Source organism: Candoia aspera, chromosome 2 (genome assembly GCF_035149785.1).
Source record: "Candoia aspera isolate rCanAsp1 chromosome 2, rCanAsp1.hap2, whole genome shotgun sequence".
Lineage (NCBI taxonomy): Eukaryota > Metazoa > Chordata > Lepidosauria > Squamata > Boidae > Candoia > Candoia aspera.
Genome location: NC_086154.1, coordinates 168,943,989 through 168,969,256, shown reverse-complemented (window position 1 = coordinate 168,969,256; position 25,268 = coordinate 168,943,989). Strand labels below are relative to the sequence as shown.

General features: G+C 43.1%; 1 protein-coding gene across 1 annotated transcript in view; it reads right to left on the bottom strand.

The window, feature by feature from the left end:
- The window catches only part of FRMPD1 (FERM and PDZ domain containing 1), an 84,756-nt gene that overhangs the window by 52,933 nt on the left and 6,555 nt on the right, over positions 1 to 25,268 (bottom strand). The window contains exon 2 of the mRNA XM_063294820.1: positions 2,397 to 2,534. The gene's annotated coding sequence lies outside the window, so the exon portion shown is untranslated. The remainder of the gene's footprint in view (positions 1 to 2,396; positions 2,535 to 25,268) is intronic.

The window sequence follows — 25,268 nt, the reverse complement described above, 5'->3', positions numbered from 1 at the left end:
CTGAATTATTTGATGGCATTTTACCCATGCACAGAAAAGCTCTTTTCTGAATCTTCTTTGCAAGTGCACCAACAAAAAGTTGGCCATGGGCTCAGTTCTGCAACCGACTGATAGAGAGAAATGGATGTTCACATTGGGTGAATCTGGGAACCAGATGCTGATGCATAGATCCCCATCGTCTGTCAGGGTGCTTTTTCTCTCTTGCCGAATTGGGAGTTCTGAGAACAAGCCTCTGTTACAAAAAGCTGTTTGTAAGGCTGTTGTGTGCTTCCCCTGCTCAGCTCAGCCTTTCTTCAGCTCAGCCTTTCTCAACCTTTTGACCCTGGAGGAATCCTTGAAATATTTTTCAGGGCAGGGGGAACCCCTGCATATTCAGGCTCAAATATAGGCTGGAAGTTACAAAACTATTATATTTGTTTCATGTGTAGGCCTGTATGTATACATTAACAGTGTTCTTCAACTAAAAATAAAGAATGAAACTTACCTCTTGAATGTGAAGTTGCCCAAATTGGAAATAATTTTTTAAATAAATCATGATCTCCCAGGGAACCCTTAGTGACCTCTTGGGGATCCTTAGGGCTCCACGGAACCTGGTTGAGAAGCCCTGCTTTAGCTAGATAGCCATTAATTTCTCACACTGAACTACCAGCAAGTTGCATGGACAATCTGCTCTATTTTCAAAGAATTCCACTAAGTGATGGATGAGAACGTTATGGTTTCTTCCAGCACAATGTGCAAAGTTCTTCTTAATGTGGATAGAAAGAACACAAGGGTTTTGGTTTGATTTTTTTTTTTAAAGCAAAAAAAATTTTTTTTTTATTTGTTCAATTGTGTCTGATTCTTGGAGACTGCCTGGACAAGTCCCTGCAGTTTTCTTGGCAAGGTTTTTCTGAAGTGGTTTGCCATTGCCTCCTTCCTAGGGCTAAGAGAGAGTGACTGGCCCAAGGTCACCCAGCTGGCTTTGTGCCTAAGGCAGGACTAGAACTTACATTCTTCTGGTTTCCAGCCTGGTGCCTTAACCACTACACCAAACTGGCTCTCAAAAGAAAAGCAGAAGAAAGCAAATCTGATTGTGATGTTGAGTCGGACAGAAGGGTTTGGAGAGTTACCTCCTGAATTTTGGCATTTTCAATCACACTGGCGGAGCCAAATGAGTGTTGCTCTCCCTCCCCTCCCATTTTTTCCCCCTTCTTCATCCTGAAGACTCATCTTTAACAGCTACACAGCTGGCAAGAATAACACAATTTTTTTTTCCTGCTGTGCACAGCCATGTCATCTGAACCTCGGTCCTTAATGGGACAAAATTAACAAACGGAATGGTCAAATTCCTCGAGATAAAGACAGATTAATCCATGCCTAATCTCATCAATCAAGCACATTTGGGAAACATGAGGTAAGAGACAACATTCTGATGTAGAAAACACATTCATATTCCAGTAAAAAGAGAAAATGGCTTAGCTCCTTTGAGATGTTTCTTAGGCCAAAGTTAGACTGCAGCGCACAATCCTAGCAAAGTGCTGAATCAAGTGCATTCTCCTGCAGTGACAGCTCAGCATTTCAGAGAATATTGATCACCCTATCATGATCTTTCCAAAGCTCTTGTGGTTAAAAGATAGGATAGCTTCTGCTTATTTGATTTTCTCCCCCAGGATGAAGCTACTTAAAGTCATAGCAGCACAATGTTACTGCAAGAATAGGTATTCATAACCTTAGGTTCCTTTCCTCTAACAGAAAACTGGAATGTCCCAAGTCAACCAGAATGACAGTGAAACATTGCAGACTTGTTGACAGGATAAAAATCTCTACATCTGGAGGGGGCAGGTATACAAAGAAAAGGAGAAGGAGAATAGCCAAACATTCATCTTCCCAAGAAGACTTACACAAAAATAGATGCAGGGCACTTCCAGAAGAACAGAGTAGCAGCAACAGCTAAATACCATACAGTAATGAAAGTAGGGCTACCAGATCTGGGATGCATGACCACTACAAGGCACAAGTATTACAGCATTATATACCTTTTTGCTGCCACTTAGCAGTTGTCCAGATTTTTGCAGCCAGATCTGGTACCCCTAATCAGATCTGGGTGGTGGTGGAGAGGAAGAGAACAGGCTTCTCTTTGCCAACCCAGAGAGATAGATTCCCAGACTCTGTGGGGAGGAGCAAGTGAACAATGCTGCTTAAATTGTATGCTGAATCATATAGGTCTGCTCCCAACATGCCTATATAATTGCTTTTCGTTGGTCTGAAACCTGAATTGATAAGCACATCCAATAAATCTTAGTAATCTCCAAAGACACAATTGGGGTTGTGGAAAAATCAACTTTGCAATTAAAGCTAGGGGAGGAAAAAAGAGTAGGAAACAAATATATCGATTCCAACAATTTGCCAAGACTTACGTGTTTGTTCTGAATGTCAGCTTTAATCCAGCCAAGCCACCCATATGCTTTGCATTTTAGGAATTCCCCATTCAGTTTCTAGCCCTGGGTGCCACCTGTTGCTTAACAGAGGAGACATCAGCCCATTTGCCTTTCGACCTGTGGCGAAAGATAAGCACAAAGGAAGGATTCAGGCAGGATTTCCCAGTAGCACATAGTTTGAGGATGATCCCTCTCATTTGTGCTTTGTGGATTTGGCTACTTCTGTAAGGCAGGACAAGGACAGCTCTGACAACATAATGAATACCTTGCCATATAAGCTTCCTGTTTCTAGGTGGCTATTGCCACCTCTGAAGTTCACAAGCAGGACATGAAACAGACAGATCTTTCCATCTCCAGCATTTGGTATCTGGAAGTCTGTCCACTCTGGACCTCAAGATTCCATGTAGCAATGGTGGCCAGTAGTCACTGAATGTGTCTGTTAATTCCATCTTCAGTTTAATAATCATCAGTATTCCCAGTGAGGCAGAAAAGTTCCTTTAGATAAGAATGGTGTCCTGTGGGTAGGTTCTTCTATTTGGTACCACGCCAGACATAAATGGTGAATCCCTGGTATTTAATTCTATTCTACTTGTAAAACTCCTCATAATGGCTCCCCCCCACCATTCTTTATTTTTTATTTTCTTGTTGCAGGGAAATTCTTCTACCCCTTGATCAGAATGTAATAGGAGAAGCAGACATACAGGCATTACTGGAGAAAGAGAGCCTTAGAGTCAGTTACGATCCAAAACTCAGAGAGAAGAACTCAGTGTGCTGCCAGAAGGTCCAATCAGCCATTGCTTAAGGACAGGCTTAATGTCTAAGCCCATAAAGTTCTGGGTGAAAGCCACAGTCTCCCCTCCTCATTCACAAAGTAAGGAAAATAAAGAAAAATATGCGTAGTGTCAATAATTTCCGTGTGGAAGCCCTCATCTTTAACCCCAAATAAATGGTGGTTACTTTAGCAGGCAGAAGGTTCCAACACTTGTTTTCTACAGCTGAGTTGCAACAGCACTGAAGCCACATTTCACGTCTGGCCTTGGCTCTTTCGTGAACTGGAGCAGCACTCTGACAAGGAGGGCTGACAGACTCTCTTTTACCCCTCTGGCTCTTTGACTGAAGACCTTTGATGATTTCAACTTCTACTGTAGCTCAAGGCCACCAACAGCTCTGAGATCAAAAACAAAGTCCAAGATATTCCAATCGCTACTCTTGCCAAAAGGTAAGTCAAGGAAACTCTCCCCTGCCAGCACCAACGCAACTTAAGTTTTGGTATGATACACCATCAGTCATCTGCCAAAGCTGTTGACTCTGGCTGGAAAGATGCATTTAGCTGCTTCCCATTTAAATGCATTGTGTGGCCATTCCATCTTTTCCTCCTTAGCTGTTTCTGCGGAAAGGAGGAGGAGGAGGAGGAGGCAGCGGTGGTGGAGAAAACTAAGGCGGGGGGGGGGGACGACAACTGGAGAACAGTGTCATCTGCACTCCCAGAGAATTCTGCAAATGTGGTAGAATTGCTTCAGAGTAAAAATCTTATCTGGGAGCATATGCAGGGAATGAATATATGGGTACTACCGCTTTGGCCAGGATTGATGTGTTTATTTATCTGCAAGGATTTATACAGCACCCAGTCCACAAGTGGTCCTCTGGGTGGTTCACAAGTTAAAAATAAGATAAATGCATCTCAACACCAGCAGAATAAAAAGAGAGCAGCCACAAACCAACCATCAACCAGACAACTAACATTCACAGAAACAAGACTGCTTTAATGACTCTAATAAGGAGCCTGCCTGATGCACCTCTGGAGATGAACTGTTTCACAGCATCATGCCAAGGAGAAGAATTGCCCTCAGGTCTATGCCCCTTTGATCTCTTGTGGTGACAACCCTAAGCAACCATATTTCTCCTGGTGCCCTGGAGTCCAGACATACAGACCTCTGTAGGTAATAGCCAGCACTGGGCCTGGAAACTCAGTGGTGGCTAATATAAACTACAATGGCAACTCTCATCTCTGAATATCCTGGCTGCCTCATTTTGCACCAGCTGAACTTTATAGGTTGTCTTCAAAGGCAGCCCCATACAGAGTATGCTGTAGTAGTTTAGGTGTGTAGGTAACGAGACCATATGTGATCATCACAATGGCTTCATGGTCCAGGTAGGGCTGCAACTGCTACCAGCCAAACGTGGGCAAGGGTCCCCTTAGTCCTGGCTTCCATCTTCTGCTCCACCTAGAGCTGTGAGTCCAGAAGAAACCCAAGGTTGTAGACAGGGTGACCCCATCCAGAACAATAATCAGTGGGGCATGATGAGTCACTGACATTTCTGAACAAACAGTAATCCTGTCTTTCTGGGATTCAACCTAAGCTTATTTTGGCCCATCTAGACCCACAACTTCAGCAAAGGATCGTTACCTTGTTGTGGTGCTGGAGCTTGAGCACCTCAATGATGCCATGAGCTAAACCATGAAGTGCCACCCAAGATGGGAAGGTCATGACAGAGAGGTCAGACTAAATGCGATCCCTGGGGAAGGTAATGGCAACCCACCCCAGTATTCTTGCCGTGAAAACTAAATGGATCAGTACAACCAGAGATATGTCGGTATACCATCGGAAGATGAGACCCCCAGGTCGGAAGATGGTCAAAATGCTACTGGGGAGGAACAGAGGATGAGTTCAACTAGCCCCAGACATGATGAGGCAGCTAGCTCAAAGCCGAAAGGACGGCTAGCGGCCAACGGTGCTAGTGGTGAACGGCGAATCCAATGTTCTAAGGATCAACACACCATTGGAACCTGGAATGTAAGATCTATGAGCCAGGGCAAATTGGATGTGGCTATTGGTGAGATGTCAAGATTAAAGATAGACATTTTGGGTGTCGGTGAACTGAAATGGACTGGAATGGGCCACTTCACATCAGATGACCACCAGATCTACTACTGTGGGCAAGAGGACCACAGAAGAAATGGAGTAGCCTTCATAATTAATAGTAAAGTGGCTAAAGCAGTGCTTGGATACTGTCATGAGTAAGGATGGCGAGCAGGGGGCTCCTTCCAGACTGTTAAGCACATGCGTAGCACTGAGGAATTGGTGAGCCATTCCAAGAGGCACAGATTGGGACCGCCTTAACCTGCGGGGTTTATATGGCTGGGTTTTTCCCACGCTTGTTCAGTTTGTTAGGATTACTGTTATGTATTAGCAAATAAACATTAGAGAACAGTTCCCTGTCTCAGAGTGTTTCCTGGGAGTCAGGACAGATACAATCCAAAAAACGATAGAATGATCTCAATTCGAATTCAGGGCAAGCCATCTAGCATCACAGTGATCCAAATATACGCCCCAACCATAGATGCTGAAGAAGCTGAAGTAGAGCAGTTCTATGAGGAGCTGCAGCACCTACTGGACAACACGCCTAAAAGAGATGATATTTTCATCACAGGAGACTGGAATGCTAAGGTGGGCAGTCAAATGACACCTGGAATTACAGGTAAGCATGGCCTGGGAGAACAAAACGAAGCAGGACATAGGCTGATAGAATTTTGCCAAGACAACTCACTCTGCATAACAAACACTCTCTTCCAACAACCTAAGAGACAGCTTTATACATGGACTTCCCCAGATGGACAACAACAAAATCAGATTGACTACATCCTTTGCAGCCAAAGGTGGCGGACATCTGTACAGTCGGTAAAAACAAGACCTGGAGCTGACTGTAGTTCAGATCACGAACTTCTTCTTGCACAATTTAGGATCAGGCTAAAGAGATTAGGGAAGACCCACAGATCAGCTAGATATGAGCTCACTAATATTCCTAAGGAATATGCAGTGGAGGTGAAGAATCGATTTAAGGGACTGGACTTAGTAGATAGGGTCCTGGAAGAACTATGGACAGAAGTTCTCAACATTGTTCAGGAGGTGGCAACAAAATACATCCCAAAGAAAGAGAAAATCAAGAAGGCAAACTGGCTGTCTGCTGAGACACTAGAAGGAGCCCAAGAAAGAAGGAAAGCAAAAGGCAACAGTGATAGGGGGAGATATGCCCAATTAAATGCAAAATTCCAGAGGTTAGCCAGAAGAGATAAGGAATTATTTTTAAACAAGCAATGCACGGAAGTGGAAGAAGACAATAGAATAGGAAGGACAAGAGACCTCTTCCAGAAAATTAGAAACATCGGAGGTAAATGCCAGGCCAAAATGGGTATGATCAAAAACAAAGATGGCAAGGACCTAACAGAAGAAGAAGAGATCAAGAAAAGGTGGCAAGAATATACAGAAGACCTGTATAGGAAGGATAACAATATCGGGGATAGCTTTGATAGTGTGGTCAGTGAGCTAGAGCCAGACATCCTGAAGAGTGAGGTTGAATGGGCCTTAATAAGCGATGCTAATAACAAGGCAGCAGGAGACGACGGCATCCCAGCTGAACTGTTCAAAATCTTGCAAGATGATGCTGTCAAGGTAATGCATGCGATATGCCAGCAAATTTGGAAAACACAAGAATGGCCATCAGACTGGAAAAAATCAACTTATATCCCCATACCAAAAAAGGGAAACACTAAAGAATGTTCAAACTATCGAACAGTGGCACTCATTTCACATGCCAGTAAGGTAATGCTCAAGATCCTGCAAGGTAGACTTCAGCAATTCATGGAGCGAGAATTACCAGCTGTACAAGCTGGGTTTAGAAAAGGCAGAGGAACTAGGGACCAAATTGCCAATATCCGCTGGATAATGGAAAAAGCCAGGGAGTTTCAGAAAAACATCTATTTCTGTTTTATCGACTATTCTAAAGCCTTTGACTGTGCGGACCATAACAAATTGTGGCAAGTTCTTAGTGGTATGGGGATACCAAGCCATCTTGTCTGCCTCCTGAGGAATCTGTATAATGACCAAGTAGCAACAGTAAGAACAGACCAAGGAACAACGGACTGGTTTAAGATTGGGAAAGGAGTACGGCAGGGCTGTATACTCTCACCCTACCTATTCAACTTGTACGCAGAACACATCATGCAACATGCTGGGCTTGAGGAATCCAAGGCTGGAGTTAAAATCGCTGGACATTAACAATCTCAGATATGCAGATGATACCACTTTGATGGCTGAAAGCGAAGAGGAACTGAGGAGCCTTATGATGAAGGTGAAAGAAGAAAGTGCAAAAGCTGGCTTGCAGCTAAACCTCAAAAAAACCAAGATTATGGCAACCAGCTTGATTGATAACTGGCAAATAGAGGGAGAAAATGTAGAAGCAGTGAAAGATTTTGTGTTTCTAGGTGCGAAGATTACTGCAGATGCTGACTGCAGTCAGGAAATCAGAAGACGCTTAATCCTTGGGAGAAGAGCAATGACAAATTTCGACAATGACAAATCTCGATAAAATAGTTAAGAGCAGAGACCTCACACTGACAACAAAGGTCCGCATAGTTAAAGCAATGGTGTTCCCCATAGTAACATATGGCTGCGAGAGCTGGACCATAAGGAAGGCTGAGAGAAGGAAGATCGATGCTTTGGAACTGTGATGTTGGAGGAAAATTCTGAGAGTGCCTTGGACTGCCAGAAGATCAAACCAGTCCATCCTCCAGGAAATAAAGCCAGACTGCTCACTGGAGGGAATATTAAAGGCAAAACTGAAATACTTTGGCCGCATAATGAGACGACAGGACACCCTGGAGAAGATGCTGATGCTAGGGAGAGTGGAAGGCAAAAGGAAGAGGGGCCGACCAAGGGCAAGATGGATGGATGATATTCTAGAGGTGACGGACTCATCCCTGGGGGAGCTGGGGGTGTTGACGACCAACAGGAAGCTCTGGCGTGGGCTGGTCCATGAAGTCACGAAGAGTCGGAAGCGACTAAACGAATAAACAAAGACCCACAACCTCCTGACACTGAGTCAGAATTCCCACAACATTTCTGGTTTGGCCAGGGATAGCAACATGCGACTTAGTATGATTCAATACTGATGTCTCACCCTGAACCTACATATGTCTTCTCAGTGTTTTCACTTACATGTTAAATAGAAATGAAGTGAGAGTTGAGCATTGAGGGAGCCCATGTTGGACTAATTGTGGGCTTGACTACTCATCTTCCATTAATAATGACTGAAACCCTCCACAGCTGTAGGAACAGAACCATAATAAAACGGTGCCCCCAATTCTCAACCCTACAGGCAGTCCAATAAGATACCATGGTCAGTAGTACTAAGATAGTAAGAGGTCTAATTGGACAAAGAGGGGCACACTCCCAGGTTATCCACCAGCGCAACCAATGCTGCTTTTGTCCCATGCCTGAACCTGAGTCCAGACTGGAAAGGGTCCAGATAATCAGCTTCACATAGGAGCTTTTGTGTCATGAGTAAGGATGGCGAGCAGGGGGCTCCCATCCAGGCTGTAAAGCGCATGCGTAGCACTGAGGAATTAGGTAGCCATTCAAAGAGACACAGATCGGGACCGCCTTAACCCTTTGGGGTTTATATGTCTGGGTTCTTCCCACGCTTCTTCAGTTTGTTAGGATTCCTGTTATGTACAAGCAATAAAACATTAGAGACCAGTTCCTTGTCTCAGCGTGTTTCCTGGCTGTTAGGACATTTTGAGCTGATTCCCCACCGCTTTCTCCAGCACCTTCCCCAGAAAGGGAAGGTTAAATACTGGGGGCAAAAGTTGGCCTGATCAAGAGAGGGTTTCTTCAAGAGGCAGCATACCACCATTTCTTCCAAGGCTGATAACACTATGCCCTCTCTCAAAGCAGCATTTGCCACCTCTCGACTCCTGCTACCCATAATCTGTCCAAAGAAGCCATGAAGGGCATGGATCTAGCCACATGTGGTGGACATCTTGTTACAGAGGATTCTATTCTGTCACTCAGCCTCCACAAGGTCAAATGATGGTGTCACAAGACGTTACCCCAGATCGCATTAGACTCCATCAAAAAGGTGTACGACTCTGAGGGAATATGACTGATTTTATTTGCAAAGAACCTAGCAAACATGTCACAGAGACCAGTAAAAGCATTGTCCTTCACCATTCCTTTCTGAAAGGGAGCACGTCAGCCTGACCACTGGACATAAGTATCCCCTTAATTCTCCTGCAGGGTTCATAGTCACTTTCTTTCCAAAACCACGCCTCTCATTTTCTCAAAGTCAAACATTCTTTCCAATTCTTACTTTTGTATACAAAATTGGGGCCACCTTCAGATGAAGGTGTAGTTGTATTTTTAATGCAAGATAACCCCCTGATGACCAAATAATGTTGTGTACTGGGGTCTTTCCTTTGGCCAAATTCTCAACATACCCCACTTCTTTCTGTGGATGGGAAGCTTCTGTTTCAAGGTCATATGCCACTAAGCAAAGCAAAAATAAACAGCCTAGTGCTTTCCTGATAGCTGGCCTGTTTATCAATCAATCAAAGCTGCTTTACTGCTAATTAACTTGGGTCAATTTAACTCCTATTCTCTTCATGCACACTACTGTATCAGAGGGAAGAACTGCAATGAAGGGAATGCTCTACAGGGAAATGATCTACAAAACATAATTGTTTGGATCAATGTTCGATGTACCCCATACTAGAATCAAAAGGGTTGTGATGTGCACATGTTGATCTGAAAAGAAACAAAATCCAAGCAAAAAACAATGCCATGATATTGGGCTCCTCAAATTAATGTCTACTTCCATGAGAAATAGTTAAGTTTTCTCCCAAAGCACGAAAAAGCCATTTTTCTGCTATATCAGGCTCTGGATCTCTCTCCAGAAACAAATAATCCTTAAAAGCCAAAGCTCACAAAACAGTTCTAAAGGGGAAAAAAAATTCTAAAAGTGCAGCTGGCAAGCTTAAAAGCTTTTGTTCAAGAGATGCACTGCCTGCAATAATTACCATCCAAAGGCACATGGTGCTCTTCCATCAACTCTACGACATGAGCTACAAGAACTGTGACATCCCATTTGAGCTGAACCTAGCATTAGCCACACCGTTTGTTAGAAATTCATCACTTATCATTTGGAAAGCAACTTGAGGCAACCCAGCTGCAACCAGTAGGTCCTTGGCTTCCAAAGTCATCTTTCTGTTGAAATGCAGGAACAGGGCTGGCAGTCACAGAACATCGAAGAGTTTGTGGCTTTGATAAGTCACACACATTTCTGCTGGAGTGTGTGATCACCAACACAAAGCAAACAAAACCTAGTTTACTTTGTATTACAACCCTGAAGGGATGTCTGATTAATGCTCCAGTTGCAACAGAGTTAGAAAACTGGAACCCCATTTCTGGAATCCCAGCCCTCATGTCTCCCACATGTCAGCTCAGTGAAGCAGGGCAAGCATTTGTATGACTTATGGTCAAATCTGCCTCAAGTATATTACAGCCGTTGATTTCACTGATGGCAAATGAATGGGAAATATTCATAGTCACCTCCTTTGGTAACCATGATCCTCATTTATTTCCTCTGAAGATGAGACCATGAAAGACCATCCCACTCTTGTCTGCCTGATAAGAGTTACTTCTTGTTCACATCCTTGCCCCTGTCCTACAACAGACTTCCCCAAACTGGCACACTCCAGAGATGTTGAACTACACTTCCCATAATCCCCACATTCCTATATCCTGTAGATATGCTAAGCTATAGGAGTTGTAGCTCTGTATGTTGTTGTTTATTCGTTTAGTCGCTTCCGACTCTTCATGACTTCATGGACCAGCCCACGCCAGAGCTTCCTGTCGGTCGTCAACACCCCCAGCCCCCCCAGGGACGAGTCCGTCACCTCTAGAATATCATCTATCCATCTTGCCCTTGGTCGGCCGCTCTTCCTTTTGCCTTCCACTCTCCCTAGCATCAGCATCTTCTCCAGGGTGTCCTGTCTTCTCATTATGTGGCCAAAGTATTTGCCTTTAATATCATTCTCTCCAGTGAGCAGTCTGGCTTTATTTCCTGGAGGATGGACTGGTTTGATCTTCTGGCAGTCCAAGGCACTCTCAGAATTTTCCTCCAACACCACAGTTCCAAAGCATCTATCTTCCTTCTCTCAGCCTTCCTTATGGTCCAGCTCTCGCAGCCATATGTTACTATGGGGAACACCATTGCTTTAACTATGCGGACCTTTGTTGTCAGTGTGATGTCTCTGCTCTTAACTATTTTATCGAGATTGGTCATTGCTCTTCTCCCAAGGATTAAGCGTCTTCTGATTTCCTGACTGCAGTCAGCATCTGCAGTAATCTTCGCACCTAGAAACACAAAGTCTTTCACTGCTTCTACATTTTCTCCCTCTATTTGCCAGTTATCAATCAAGCTGGTTGCCATAATCTTGGTTTTTTTGAGGTTTAGCTGCAGGCCAGCTTTTGCACTTTCTTCTTTCACCTTCATCATAAGGCTCCTCAGTTCCTCTTCGCTTTCAGCCATCAAAGTGGTATCATCTGCATATCTGAGATTGTTAATGTCCAGCGATTTTAACTCCAGCCTTGGATTCCTCAAGCCCAGCATGTCGCATGATGTGTTCTGCGTACAAGTTGAATAGGTAGGGTGAGAGTATACAGCCCTGCCGTACTCCTTTCCCAATCTTGAACCAGTCCGTTGTTCCGTGGTCTGTTCTTACTGTTGCTACTTGGTTATTATACAGATTCCTCAGGAGGCAGACAAGATGACTTGGCATCCTCATACCACTAAGAACTTGCCACAATTTGTTATGGTCCGCACAGTCAAAGGCTTTAGAATAGTCAATAAAACAGAAATAGACGTTTTTCTGAAACTCCCTGGCTTTTTCAATTATCCAGCGGATATTGGCAATTTGGTCCGTAGTTCCTCTGCCTTTTCTAAACCCAGCTTGTACATCTGGCAATTCTCGCTCCATGAATTGCTGAAGTCTACCTTGCAGGATCTTGAGCATTACCTTACTGGCATGTGAAATGAGTGCCACTGTTCAATAGTTTGAACATTCTTTAGTGTTTCCCTTTTTTGGTATGGGGATATAAGTTGATTTTTTCCAATCTGATGGCCATTCTTGTGTTTTCCAAATTTGCTGGCATATAGCATGCATTACCTTGACAGCATCATCTTGCAAGATTTTGAACAGTTCAGCTGGGATGCCGTCGTCTCCTGCTGCCATGTTATTAGCAATGCTTATTAAGGCCCATTCAACCTCACTCTTCAGGATGTCTGGCTCTAGCTCACTGACCACACCGTCAAAGCTATCCCCGATATTGTTATCCTTCCTATACAGGTCTTCTGTATATTCTTGCCACCTTTTCTTGATCTCTTCTTCTTCTGTTAGGTCCTTGCCATCTTTGTTTTTGATCATACCCATTTTGGCCTGGAATTTACCTCCGATGTTTCTGATTTTCTGGAAGAGGTCTCTTGTCCTTCCTATTCTATTGTCTTCTTCCACTTCCACGCATTGCTTGTTTAAAAATAATTCCTTATCTCTTCTGGCTAACCTCTGGAATTTTGCATTTAATTGGGCATATCTCTCCCTATGACTGTTGCCTTTTGCTTTCCTTGGGCTCCTTCTAGTGTCTCAGCAGACAGCCAGCTTGCCTTCTTGATTTTCTCTTTCTTTGGGATGTATTTTGTTGCCGCCTCCTGAACAATGTTGCGAACTTCTGTCCAGAGGTCTTCCGGGACCCTATCTACTAAGTCCAGTCCCTTAAATCGATTCTTCACCTCCACTGCATATTCCTTAGGAATATTAGTGAGCTCATATCTAGCTGATCTGTGGGTCTTCCCTAATCTCTTTAGCCTGATCCTAAATTGTGCAAGAAGAAGTTCGTGATCTGAACTACAGTCAGCTCCAGGTCTTGTTTTTACCGACTGTACAGATGTCCGCCACCTTTGGCTGCAAAGGATGTAGTCAATCTGATTTCGGTGTTGTCCATCTGGGGAAGTCCATGTATAAAGCTGTCTCTTAGGTTGTTGGAAGAGAGTGTTTGTTATGCAGAGTGAGTTGTATTGGCAAAATTCTATCAGCCTATGTCCTGCTTCGTTTTGTTCTCCCAGGCCATACTTACCTGTAATTCCAGGTGTCATTTGACTGCCCACCTTAGCATTCCAGTCTCCTGTGATGAAAATATCATCTCTTTTAGGCATGTTGTCCAGTAGGTGCTGCAGCTCCTCATAGAACTGCTCTACTTCAGCTTCTTCAGCATCTGTGGTTGGGGCATATATTTGGATCACTGTGATGTTAGATGGCTTGCCCTGAATTTGAATTGAGATCATTCTATCGTTTTTTGGATTGTATCCAAGCACTGCTTTAGCCACTTTACTATTAATTATGAAGGCTACTCCATTTCTTCTGTGGTCCTCTTGCCCACAGTAGTAGATCTGGTGGTCATCTGATGTGAAGTGGCCCATTCCAGTCCATTTCAGTTCACTGACACCCAAAATGTCTATCTTTAATCTTGACATCTCACCAATAACCACATCCAATTTGCCATAGATCTTACATTCCAGGTTCCAATGGTGTGTTGATCCTTAGAACATCGGATTTGTCGTTCACCACCAGCACCGTCGGCCGCTAGCCCTCCTTTCGGCTTTGAGCTAGCTGCGTCATCACGTCTGGGGCTAGTTGAACTCATCCTCTGTTCCTCCCCAGTAGCATTTTGACCATCTTCTGACCTGGGGGTCTCATCTTCCGATGGTATACCGACATATCTCTGGTTGTACTGATCCATTTAGTTTTCACGGGGTGAAATACTGGGGTGGGTTGCCATTACCTTCCCCAGGGATTGCATTTAGTCTGACCTCTCTGTTATGACCCTCCCGTCTTGGGTGGCCCTTCACGGTTTAGCTCATGGCATCATTGAGGTGCTCAAGCTCCAGCACCATGACAAGGTAACAATCCTTTGCTGAAGAGCTCTGTATAGGTAGAGGCTATCTGGCTAGGGAAGGCTGCAGGGTTTAAAATACTCCCCCAGGGAACTCTGTGATCCTGCTGATGCTCAGGAATTGAGAAATTTAGGCAGGCTAATCTCCCTAAGATTGCCCTTGCTGATCAATTTTTTCTAGCAATCAACATCCATGAAGACACATGCCAAAAAACCATGAAGACATCTTCCCAAGTCATGAGCTGCACTAGTCAGATATGACTGTCTCAACATCTCCCCACATCTTCTCTGACCCACCCTGCAGGTGTGCTGGAGTAACTTTGTAAGGTAGTCAACGCAGACTTCTGAAGTTTCATCTTTCCTTTGTATGTGGGAAAAGTACAGGAGTCCTCCAGTCAGCCAGAACTTTTGTGTGGAAAGCAACAGTGCTCCTCCCACTCGGGAAACGAAAGATTTGAGTGCAGCCTGTAATGGTTAGAACAAGGGTGCTTGGCACAATAACTAATGTATAAAGCTATCTGTTCGGTTCAGAGGGAAAAAACCCCCAATGTTGCTATTCCTATCTATAAATATCTGACAAACATTTTTCCTTCTAGAACATTACAAAACATTACACATTTCAATGCATGATGGCTACACTTGTACCATCAGAATAAAACTCTATCCCAATTTTTCTTAACTTAAACTTTTTAACACGAATGATACTTCTGTAGACAGGATGTCTAATCTAGAGTCTTTTTTTTTTTAATGCATGCATACATGAGTTGCTTGCAGGGAAAAACAGTACATCGACTAATTTTCAACAGGTTCCAGGTTTTGAAGAGACTCCTGACAGAAGGGCTGAAAAAATTAACTGCCCATTTGGCTTACATGAGTGGTTGCAAGAACAAAGAGAAATGCCACCTTCTTTTCTCCAGCTGAAATGGAGGCTCTGGCATGATCCTCCCCAATTCTGGGTAATTCAGTCTCATCAAAGGCAAAAGGCTCTTGGAGAAGAGCTCTCCTCTTATATATCCCTATCATATTACTGGTAAGTCCATAGTAAGACTCCAAAGAAGCTTCTCCTCCCAACTGAAGACAGAAGACTGCCTTCAAAAACCTTTCCCCTGTATCTTGACTTGTCCAGGTTAATAATAAGGATGCCCTTGTCCTGCCCAAGAGCTGCACATCAAATTCCTGGCATCTGCAGATTTTATACAACTCTCTCCTACTATGGGCATCTTCCAAATATCAGCTTTACAACCTAGTAAATCTAATTTGTAAATCAAAAGCCACCTGGTCTAGTAACTTTCATAGGCTTACCTGTGAGGCTGCTTCACATCAGAGATATTATCTGTAGCTAATCCTGTGCACATTTGATTGTGCAGTAAATCCCTGATTGTGCATTTAAATTAACTCCAGCCTGATGAAGAGACATCATAGTATGTTACAAAACCCAGAAGGGTTCATTGATTGTTCTACACAACAAATCTCTGCTGGTTCAAAAGCAGTTCTGCGCAGCAGGTTTGAGAGAATTGACCTGAATTGCATTCAGCTCAGTGGTGCAAAACTAGTGGAACTTCCCACTATTGGAGGAAATGCTGGATTGATGGCACTCAGTATTCTGGAAAAAAGAGCAGGGATGAGATTCACAAGAGTTTGATCAGAACCCGCTTCTCTTCAGCAGAGACAAGACCAGCAAAGTGCCAGGCTACTGTCCGTCCTTCCATCCATCCATCCATCCATCCATCCATCCATCCATCCATCCATGGAGTTTTGTGGCTGCCAAATCTGCAGCAGATCCAGATGGAGCACTGATATTTTCATAGGGCTCTGCAGTATTTTGGACTTGAAGGGAAAAAGGTTTTGGACTATATGAGGGCAGGTGTAGCACTGGTCAGCAACTCTTTTTCTGGGCTTGTATGGCAGCTAGCCACACAATCTTGGGAAAATAGCCAGTATCTTTAAGGAGGGGTAATAGGAATGCCCCTGGGCTTTCCAAAACATCTTTCCCCTTCAAACCCCAAACACTGCACAGTTCCTTGTTCTCAGATTTCATGTCAGCAGAAACTAAGAGAAGGATGGATTGCCTTTGAACAGCTGCTGAGGATTTGGAGAGTGAAAACAGGGCCATGTGGATCTGTGTTAAGATTTAACTAAATTGAAAATGCCCATTTTGGTCCAGCGCTGGCAAGACCCTGGCACTCAAATAATAAATGTCTCCTGGCTCAACCCAGGTCACAGTCTTTTCCAGGCGTTTCACTGTAGGTACTTGTTGCAAGAACGCTCCTCCAGTCTTAGCAGGACGTCTAAGCTGGCTGCCCCTCTGCAGAAGTAAAACTTGGAAAGTGTCTAAGAGCAAAACCAGGCCAACCTTTGAAGAGCAGGAGAGGTGATGATTTGTTAATACTGGCAGGGAGCCTCTTTTGTGTGTGAGGCGCTGTGCCAGTGGTAGTTTTCCAAAATGCAACCAGCGCTCATTAAGCCAACAGCCCGACAGTATAGCACAATGTCCACTGTGTTTAGAGCAGGAGCGCAAGGCAGATATCTTGGAACTCTGAGTGACTGAGGAGATGCTAAGAAAGTGGTAGGTTCTTGATGACCAAAAGGCCTGGTTACCGCAGGCTGGAGTTCCTGGGGGGCTTCTTCGCTACTTTGCGTTTAGTCCTCTTATTTGTTTGCACACACCCAGAGGCCCAGACAATCCTTCCTTTGCACATCTGATGCAATTGTCCAAGAAATCAATACCTTGGAGGAAGCAGAGATCAGGGGTCCTCCTGCTTCCCATCATCCACTCAAGGCTTCATCCATTCTCTTGTCAGTTTCTGCATCTTACTGTACACTTGGTCTAGTCAATTTCAACCTCCAGAGTCCCCGGTTTGATTTTCCCACAAATAAAATGAAGAGCACCTCAGCTTTGAAACACGCTGGACGTTGCTGGACATTGCAATCCACAAAAGTCACAATTGCCTGAAAGGTCCGTCATAAAAGCAGTCAGGGAAAAATAGGTGTTTTTTTTTAAAAAGAGTTAAGATAATGGTAAAAGCATGGACTGAATGTTCCAGGAGCGAGACAATGATTGCACTGATGGCTGTAACAACACCTATACAAATTTTCCCACTACTGATTATTTCCAAACACTCATACATTTTCTGAACTGCGGCAAGCTTTACAATGTTTTTACAGCATAGTTCTGCACATTTTCTGAATGGCTAAGTACAAAAAGGGCAAAAGCAGCAATGGTTGCAGAAATCAATCGGCCAGTGCCTATGACATCTTGTAAAGGAGCTTTATAAGATGTGGGTGAACAACCGAAATATGTACCCCCTGTAAATGAATGTGGGACATTTAAGTGTGAATTGTGGGGAATGGATAGCTAAACTAGGACACAAGGAATGGGGGAAGGTGTGTGGCCAACTTACCTCTTAAGCAATTCATTCCATGGTAAATAACTGACTGGTATTTCATTTTTCTCCCATTTCAATTTTCAATTTCCTTTTAAATCAATTTTCATTTTAATTCACAAGAGTCTTTAATCATATTATATCAGTAATGATAATAATTTGCATTAACCCTGTGCAATCAAATCTCCTCTTGCTTTCCAAAAGCATAGCTTTTTTTTTAAAATACCAAGACATCCTGGTTAAATACAGTTGATTTTTTTTAAAAAAATGCTGATTTCAAGTTTCAGAGTAAGCCAAACAAGAAGCCCATTAAGGGATGAACAAACCTCTATGCCAGGTGTTCCCAGCATTGTTGGTCTGATGGGCATATCTGTAATTTAGAGATTATGCCATGGGAACAATCAGAAAAGGACTGAGTTGAGGAGGATTGATTATTATCATAACCTTTCCCCACTGCTGAGCTGGAGTGTTCTCCACCCATCCTTGAGCTGGCAGAAAACAGTATCACCATGACATAGCTCTCCCTGTTACCAATCCCTATCTAGCTCTTGTTTCCTCTGATTCAAGCAGTCCCATGACTTCCCTCCAAAGTAATAGGTGACAAAACCTAACACATTTGTACGCTTTGAGGCTGCTCTTGGATAGCGTCAAGAAAATAATGCTTGTACACCAGTACAGCTAACAATAACCAAATCTGGTTTGTTCCCAGGCTGGGATGTGATGAGGCAACACCATGGGGAAATAGCCAAAAAAGGATATGCTTATGGTGTGGTTAGATGTAAGTAGGGAAAGGTCAGTGACTATAAGCTATAGGGATGCTGACTTTGGCCTGGGTGCCACAATCCTAATGAGAAGAAACCGCTTCCTCTGTCCATGAGATATTCTGAGTTTTGCTGGGCTAAAGTGTGTCTGGAGATACAGCCTTAGCTTTTGACTTCTTGCAACTGCTACACATGCTGCTGTTAACACACAGGTGACCACTTGGCTATCAAGGCAGCATGGGGGGGAGGTTACCATTTAACAGCAATTCTTTGGGGCCCATTCAACCTTCAGCCCTGTGATCTTTCCATGGGTGCTTCTGGACCAAGATATTTTCATTGTGCAATTACCTTGCAGATGACCCTGACTTCCATTTATAAATTTTGTTTTCTACTATTTTGCTTTTAAGAGGACATGAATCCATTAAGGAGAGGAAAGTGAAATCATTGTACAGCATCTTTTTGCTTGGTAATGTTAAGAAACCTGCCTGAAAGCACCCTATAGCTATCTGTTGTGATGGAAAATTATCTTAGCACAACTCATGTTCATTTCATAGGGGAAGAATCCCCTGTCCTACCCTTAGACTCTTTTCAAACTATACCTTTCTCTTAGCTTTCTAAATTGACTGGACATTAACCATTCCCTTTTTAATGAATGATGTGCTCCCTCTTGTCTTAATTCTTAGTTACTATTGTATTGATTTTTCTTTTCTTCTTCCTCAAGTGCTCTCTATATCTTCATCCAAGAAAAACAACCTTTCTGGAACAACAAAACTTTCTGGAACCACAATCTTTGGTAGTTACAAATCCCGTTAATAGGATTAGAAGCTGCATTATTGCGTCAGTTACTTATCTAATCATTTTTTCTGCCTTGGCCTAAATTTGGTTATTTTGGTGCCCAAGAACAATTCACTTTTATGAAGTTTGGAAGCAACAGCTGGTGGGGAAAGTTCCTTTTGAAAGCTTTATTCCAAACAAAGTGCAAGGCAGAACCAGGTTCATCTGGGTACAAGTTATGGCTCCACATAGGACAAGAAGGAAGTGTCATACTAGAGAAGCAGGAACATCTGCATTATTATTTTAATTATGGATAATTAATGATGCCTTATCATAGTAGAATGTCATTTAGCCCAACAACTTTGCAATCCAGGAACTTCTGATATAATAAAACTCTCTGTTCCAGGCAATATTACATCTGTCCTCTTGAAAGCTCTACCGATATAATAGTTCCAGCAATTAAAGGAAAGCAGCTTCAGATCCAATCCGCATAAGAGAAAGCTTGGAGTGTCTATAGTGGCTCATAGTGGGTGGTTACTAGGGGAACTTGTGGAAAGCCCTTTATTTGTGTTGTAAGCAAAACTCAGAGACTTCCCCATTCCTTTCAGTTGCTACAAGAAGTGCCAAAGAACGCAGAAGCAAGTAAATAGGAAGGCAGCGGGCTAGAGAGAAAGAGCTAGAATGGAGTTGATGGGAAGGAGCAACTATCAAATGGGAGCTGCTAAAGTTGCAATCGTGTCAACTTCTCCTACAAGGTCCAGGGGTTACCCTGTGATCCTGGTGGTGTGAAAAGGAACTGGCCCGTTACTGCTAGAGTAACAGAAGAATCCTGCCTTAGCTATGCCCCTTGCAGTATGTGACCCAGATATGTTTAGGTAACAAATGGTTATTTCATTTATTCATGCTACTAGGTAAGCTTCATTTAGTGAGAGAAGTGGACTTGTAATGATGCGACTCAGTGACACATCAGTCCTCTGGGCAAGGTGTAAAACAGGAGAAAAGGAAAAAGAACAGATCCATTTCTATCCTGCTGCAAAGGGCTGGAAATGCTGGGAACAACCAGCGTTTGAGCAGCGCTGATGACAGATGCCTCTTGGTCAAAGAAAATTAAAGTTGAACCCAGGCAGGGTCTTACAATAAGCAAAGGTGAACTCATCTCGCTTCCATTACTATTCACGGGAACTGAAGCTCTCCTAAATAAGCTGGTGAGCAGTGTCTGAATGTCAAAACATCTGGCTAAGGAACCCGGTGAAAACTCGGGAATGGACTAACCACTCAAGCTAAACCTCTGAGATGCCATCAAGAATCTCTCACTTTTGAGGAGACTTACTTTCTGGTTGCCAAATTGTCAAGAGATTGATGTTGCTCAAAAGTGAATCCTCTCAAAGTCGATGAAACCCATTTTTTCCCCTCTTAAACATGTATGCTTGCTCAAAAATATCTCTAAGCAAGAGCCAAAAGTTAAGATGAGCGACTTGAGCTACTGAATATTATTTCTTTAGACGTACGTGCAGCTAAGACAACCAAAGGAAGAATGTGTGAACTACATCTCCTGGAAAATATCTGCTGTGCTCCCTCTCATGTCTGATAACTCCATTGCATTTGTATATTATTCCTTAGCGCTGCAGTCCTGTGGTTTTAATGCGAATCTACACAAGTTTTACATGGAAGCAGAGAAATGTAGCTGTAAGCATATAACCTAAGAAGTGACCAGAGCAAGTGACACTCACTCACACTTTTTCATTCCCTCTTATCCAGGCCACTTTGTAATGCAGAATTTTCTGGTGAGACAAGGATAATATTACTTATGCACTTTATTTAATAGATAAATTAGACAACCACTGTAGTGTAGCAGTTAAGACAGTGGGCTACGAATTGGGAAACTTGGATTCTAGTCCACCCTCATATGTGGAAGTTCACTTTAGGCCAGGCACTCCCTCTCAGCCCAACCTATTTCACAGGCTTGTTGTTGTAGAAAAAATAGGGGGTGGGAGGGGGAGGGTCCTGAATGACAGTCTAGATATAAATCTAACAAATAAATGGGTTTGTAGTTCTTGGGATAAAATAGGGTAAAAAGTGCTTTTTCAGCAAGTGCAGGCATGCATTTAGCACTTTGTTGGCAACTCCTTAAATCAAACATGGCTTTTGCCCTGGACTGCAGTGCAGCTGTGAAGAACAGATGTGTGATTCCAGGAAAAGACCCAGCTACTTCAAAGCCAGTGTGTGCTGCCCAACCCTGTTAGTGCATTAAAAACAAAAACTAGGAACGGGCTAAAACATTTAATGCCGGTCTTTAAAAATGAAGGCTCCATGGCCCAGAATCTAGGGATCACCACTGTGCCTTTGTTTTCATTCAGCTAGAACAAAGCAGAAGCATATTTATTTCTGGTGCAGCAATTAGGATGACAATAGTTTGCATCTTGTATCCATTGTATAAATCAAAGAGCTACACAGAGGCACTCCATATCGAAATTTTTAAGAAGTAAAAGCTGAAACTTTCTGGAAGGGGCCTCTTTTCCGACCTTGTATTCCTAACAATACTTATGATGTACAAGCCAAACAGTGTGCTGTTGCTGATGGTCCTGTGAAAAACCTAAAACAGCAGACATGCTTTGGCTGTGGCCAAAGGCCCTGAGGGGATCTGGTTTATTTCAGAACACAAGCATGGGAGATAATAGGAATATTGATGCCGAGGTCATGTTACACAAGAAGAATGGAATATAATTCTAAAACAGCAAGGCTGGTACATGAGGGCTAGAATGGAAGGAATCAATAGGCTGCCTTTTTAAGGGTTCTTGGTTCTAAAAATACACCTATACGAAGTGTGAGGGAGATGGCAGTTTCTCAGACTGGCAGTCTGCGAAAAGAAGCAAATGGACCAGTTTTCTCTTCTCCATCCATCCATCCTTCATTACTGCAGCCAACACAAGAAAATTTAAACCACTCTGGGACACAACGTGGATTTTGTGTCTGCCACGATACTGAAGTGGCATCAAAAGCCACAGAATAGGGTACAGCTATAGAATTCAGCTTTAAAAGTGAGTTTCTAACCCCAATAGTTGCAAAATTCAAGAATGTTGGGACAAGGAATGTGTTGAAAGCTACTAGCTATCAGAGCACCTCAGCTTAGATAGATACTTTACAGCTGTGCCCCAGGCCTGTAGAATATAGTTCCATATTTCATATTTCATTCATTCTTCTGAACTACTAAGGGCATAAAAGGGCAGTTCAGAGTAAGACTTATACAAACAGGGCCAAGACAAGCTTTCAGTGGCCATATTCTGGGGGCTGAGATTTCAGTGACAAGGAAGATAATCCATGCTATACATACATCCAGGATGCTTAGATGAAGCTGGTGAGGATTGTTGCTAAAAAAGTTGAATGTTAAAAATAATAACTGCTTCACAACAAAGATTGTTGTCCTTTTGTAGCCTGATAACTGTGCCATTTAACCCTCAGAAATTCTGCAAGTGACGATTTTTGTATGGCAATGTGGTGGACACAGAAAGCTTCCTTCGTTTAATTTGTGTATCATGTAGCTGTAAACACATAGGAACAACAACCCATTTCAAATGAATAATTCCTAACTGCTTCATGCCAAGGTTGGAGATCAGTTCATTAATTGATTTTGAGCCACGTATGGAATATTGGCACCCAGAGAGTTGGGGAGAGTTAGTTCTGAAACCTGAACACTTTAGTTAAACAAAATTTGAGGAATTACCCTGCCTGTTCATCACTCTGCCCACTGTGATTATTCTTAACACTGCCCATCCTGCAAAGTTCTCCTGCAGCGAGTTTGCAAACATTCCAAGCAATGCACAATCCCTGGCAAACGAAAGTGGGCGAAAATGCTAAAGGGCTGAAAGAGAACACAAAGGGATTGTTGTCCCAGGCTTGGCAAGAACTTCGCCTAGAACTACCCCTTCCCCCATCCTTCCTTAGTAGCCAGATTGTCTGCTGGACACAGTAAGGGCTTAATCAGCCCCTGTCAAGAATACTGAGGGCAATGCTGACTACAGTGGAAGTTTTTCATTGAGGATCCTTGCTGTCCACTGCTGGAAATGGAACAGCATGGCTGACATTTTAATTGTAGCAAGGAGGAGAATAAACTGCCTGTTGACCAGTCAAAGGTACAAACTCAAATACCTAGGACTTACATCAAGCGTGCACATCATACAGCTTTCTACCTACTGCCCATGGTACACTACAGTAAAATATTGCAAAAATACCCCTAAACCTATCTTATTTGCTTAAAGAGAGTTTGCAGCTAAAGCTGAACTACACGTTCCTGAAAATAAAGGATATCTGTCTGAAGCTCTACTGGTGGTGTAGACACTTGAAAATCAGAAACTGAATTATAAATAGGTTCATATGAACTTGGGCCCAGTTAATACTCGGATGAAATATTTGGAGGCTAGACCGGGAGGTTTAAAAACATCCTCGGATAAGGCAATGGTACACCAATTTCTTATCATTGCTAGGAAAATTAAATGGACGTGCCATCCAGAATAATGCTTGACTCATAGGAGATTTTACTTTTTATGATTTTTTTTAAAAAGCAGATTGTAAATCTGCCTTTTTGCATGGCCATGAATCATGTCAACTACCTCTTGTTTTTTCATGTCACCAGGGAACAAGTTCATTTTTAGTTCTGCAACCAACATTTTTCCTATCAAGTTGTCCACATATGGAACAGACGTATCAGATTTCTTTTTAATCCTGTAGAAAGTGTCTCTTTGGTTACCGGTAACAACCAAGCAGATCTCTCTTTTTCCGTTTCCTTCTGCTTTTTGCATGAAGAAATGCAGGCCTTTTCTTTCAATCCCATCCATTTTTTTGTAAGCAGGGAAGAAATTAGTTATTTGGAAGCCCCTAAATCACCTCTGTACCCAGGTTACTTGGTCAAGAATCAATATGGCCAAACCAGGGCACTCCTCTGGAACTGAGACGTGTGAATATGGCAAGAGGTAAACTGCATAACACCTGCCACTTTATCAGGGACAGCCAGTTGCACACTGCAGGACTCTGGGGGGACCAAATCATGAGCATCTAAATGTGCACAGTGGTAGAAAGTCATAAGACCTGGTGAGTGGTCATGACAAGGCTCCACCTACCCAACTCCACCCAGCTGATATAAAGCCCAGCTAGGAGTTTTAAATTAAATATCGTGAAAGTGACCAAAGTTTCCTGTCCATGGCAGCTCCATCACAGATGAACCTCACTGAAACAAGTTCCAAGTGATGGGATGGGGACCAGGCAGGTAGGCAGAATCCAAAGAGACGGTTACACAGAGCCTAACTTGCCATCAAGAGCCCTCGGATCTCAGTTTCATGGCAGAACTGATTATACAGCCTGCTATGTAGGACAAGGAAGGAAGGAAGCACCTTGAACACCAGGTGGATTGGGTGTGGGAAGATATAAACAGGAAAAAGAAAATTGGTGAGTGATAGTAATGAAGAGTAAGCAGAATGGGAAGTTTTGCAAGTGATTCATAAGACACTTAAAAATGCATGTGTAAGACATAGGCTCAAATAACATGTATTAGGCATGAAAAATAAAAAAATAAAAATAAAAATGTGTGTAAACTCACCACTTTTCTGTTGAAGAAAAAGGAAACTATAGGCACCTGAACAGAACTTCCAGTCTAGACATCTCTGCCTTAAACAATGCTGTTTAGCAGCTCTCCTGAGAGGTTGAGAGCTTGTTCTGGATTGGACTGCTAATGCCTACTTTTTCTACAAAGTAAAAATGCCCAGACCCTCAGTCCACCAATTTCCCAAGTCAGTTAGTGTCACAGAATCTGATAGCAGAAGCTGAAGTCTTCTCCTTGAACCTGCCTCTCCTGTAAAAATACATCCATACCAGCTTCTAATTCCTGGCCTCCACCATTGCCATCAAGACAGGTATCCTGAACACAGCTTCTGAATGCAAGAAGGCCGGATAATTGAAGATTCTGAAATAAGTATGCCAAGTCCTCTTCAGTAGAAAAGAGTAGGGTTGAATTTATTTATCAATGCTTCCTTCTTTCCTCCCTCTGCTCTCTTCAAAGAACAGAAGGCAGCTACTGACAATCTGGAGGGCACATGGGAGAAAGCTGAGCAAATGGGAGGAAATTGCATCTGGAGTAATTACCGACTGCATTAAGAC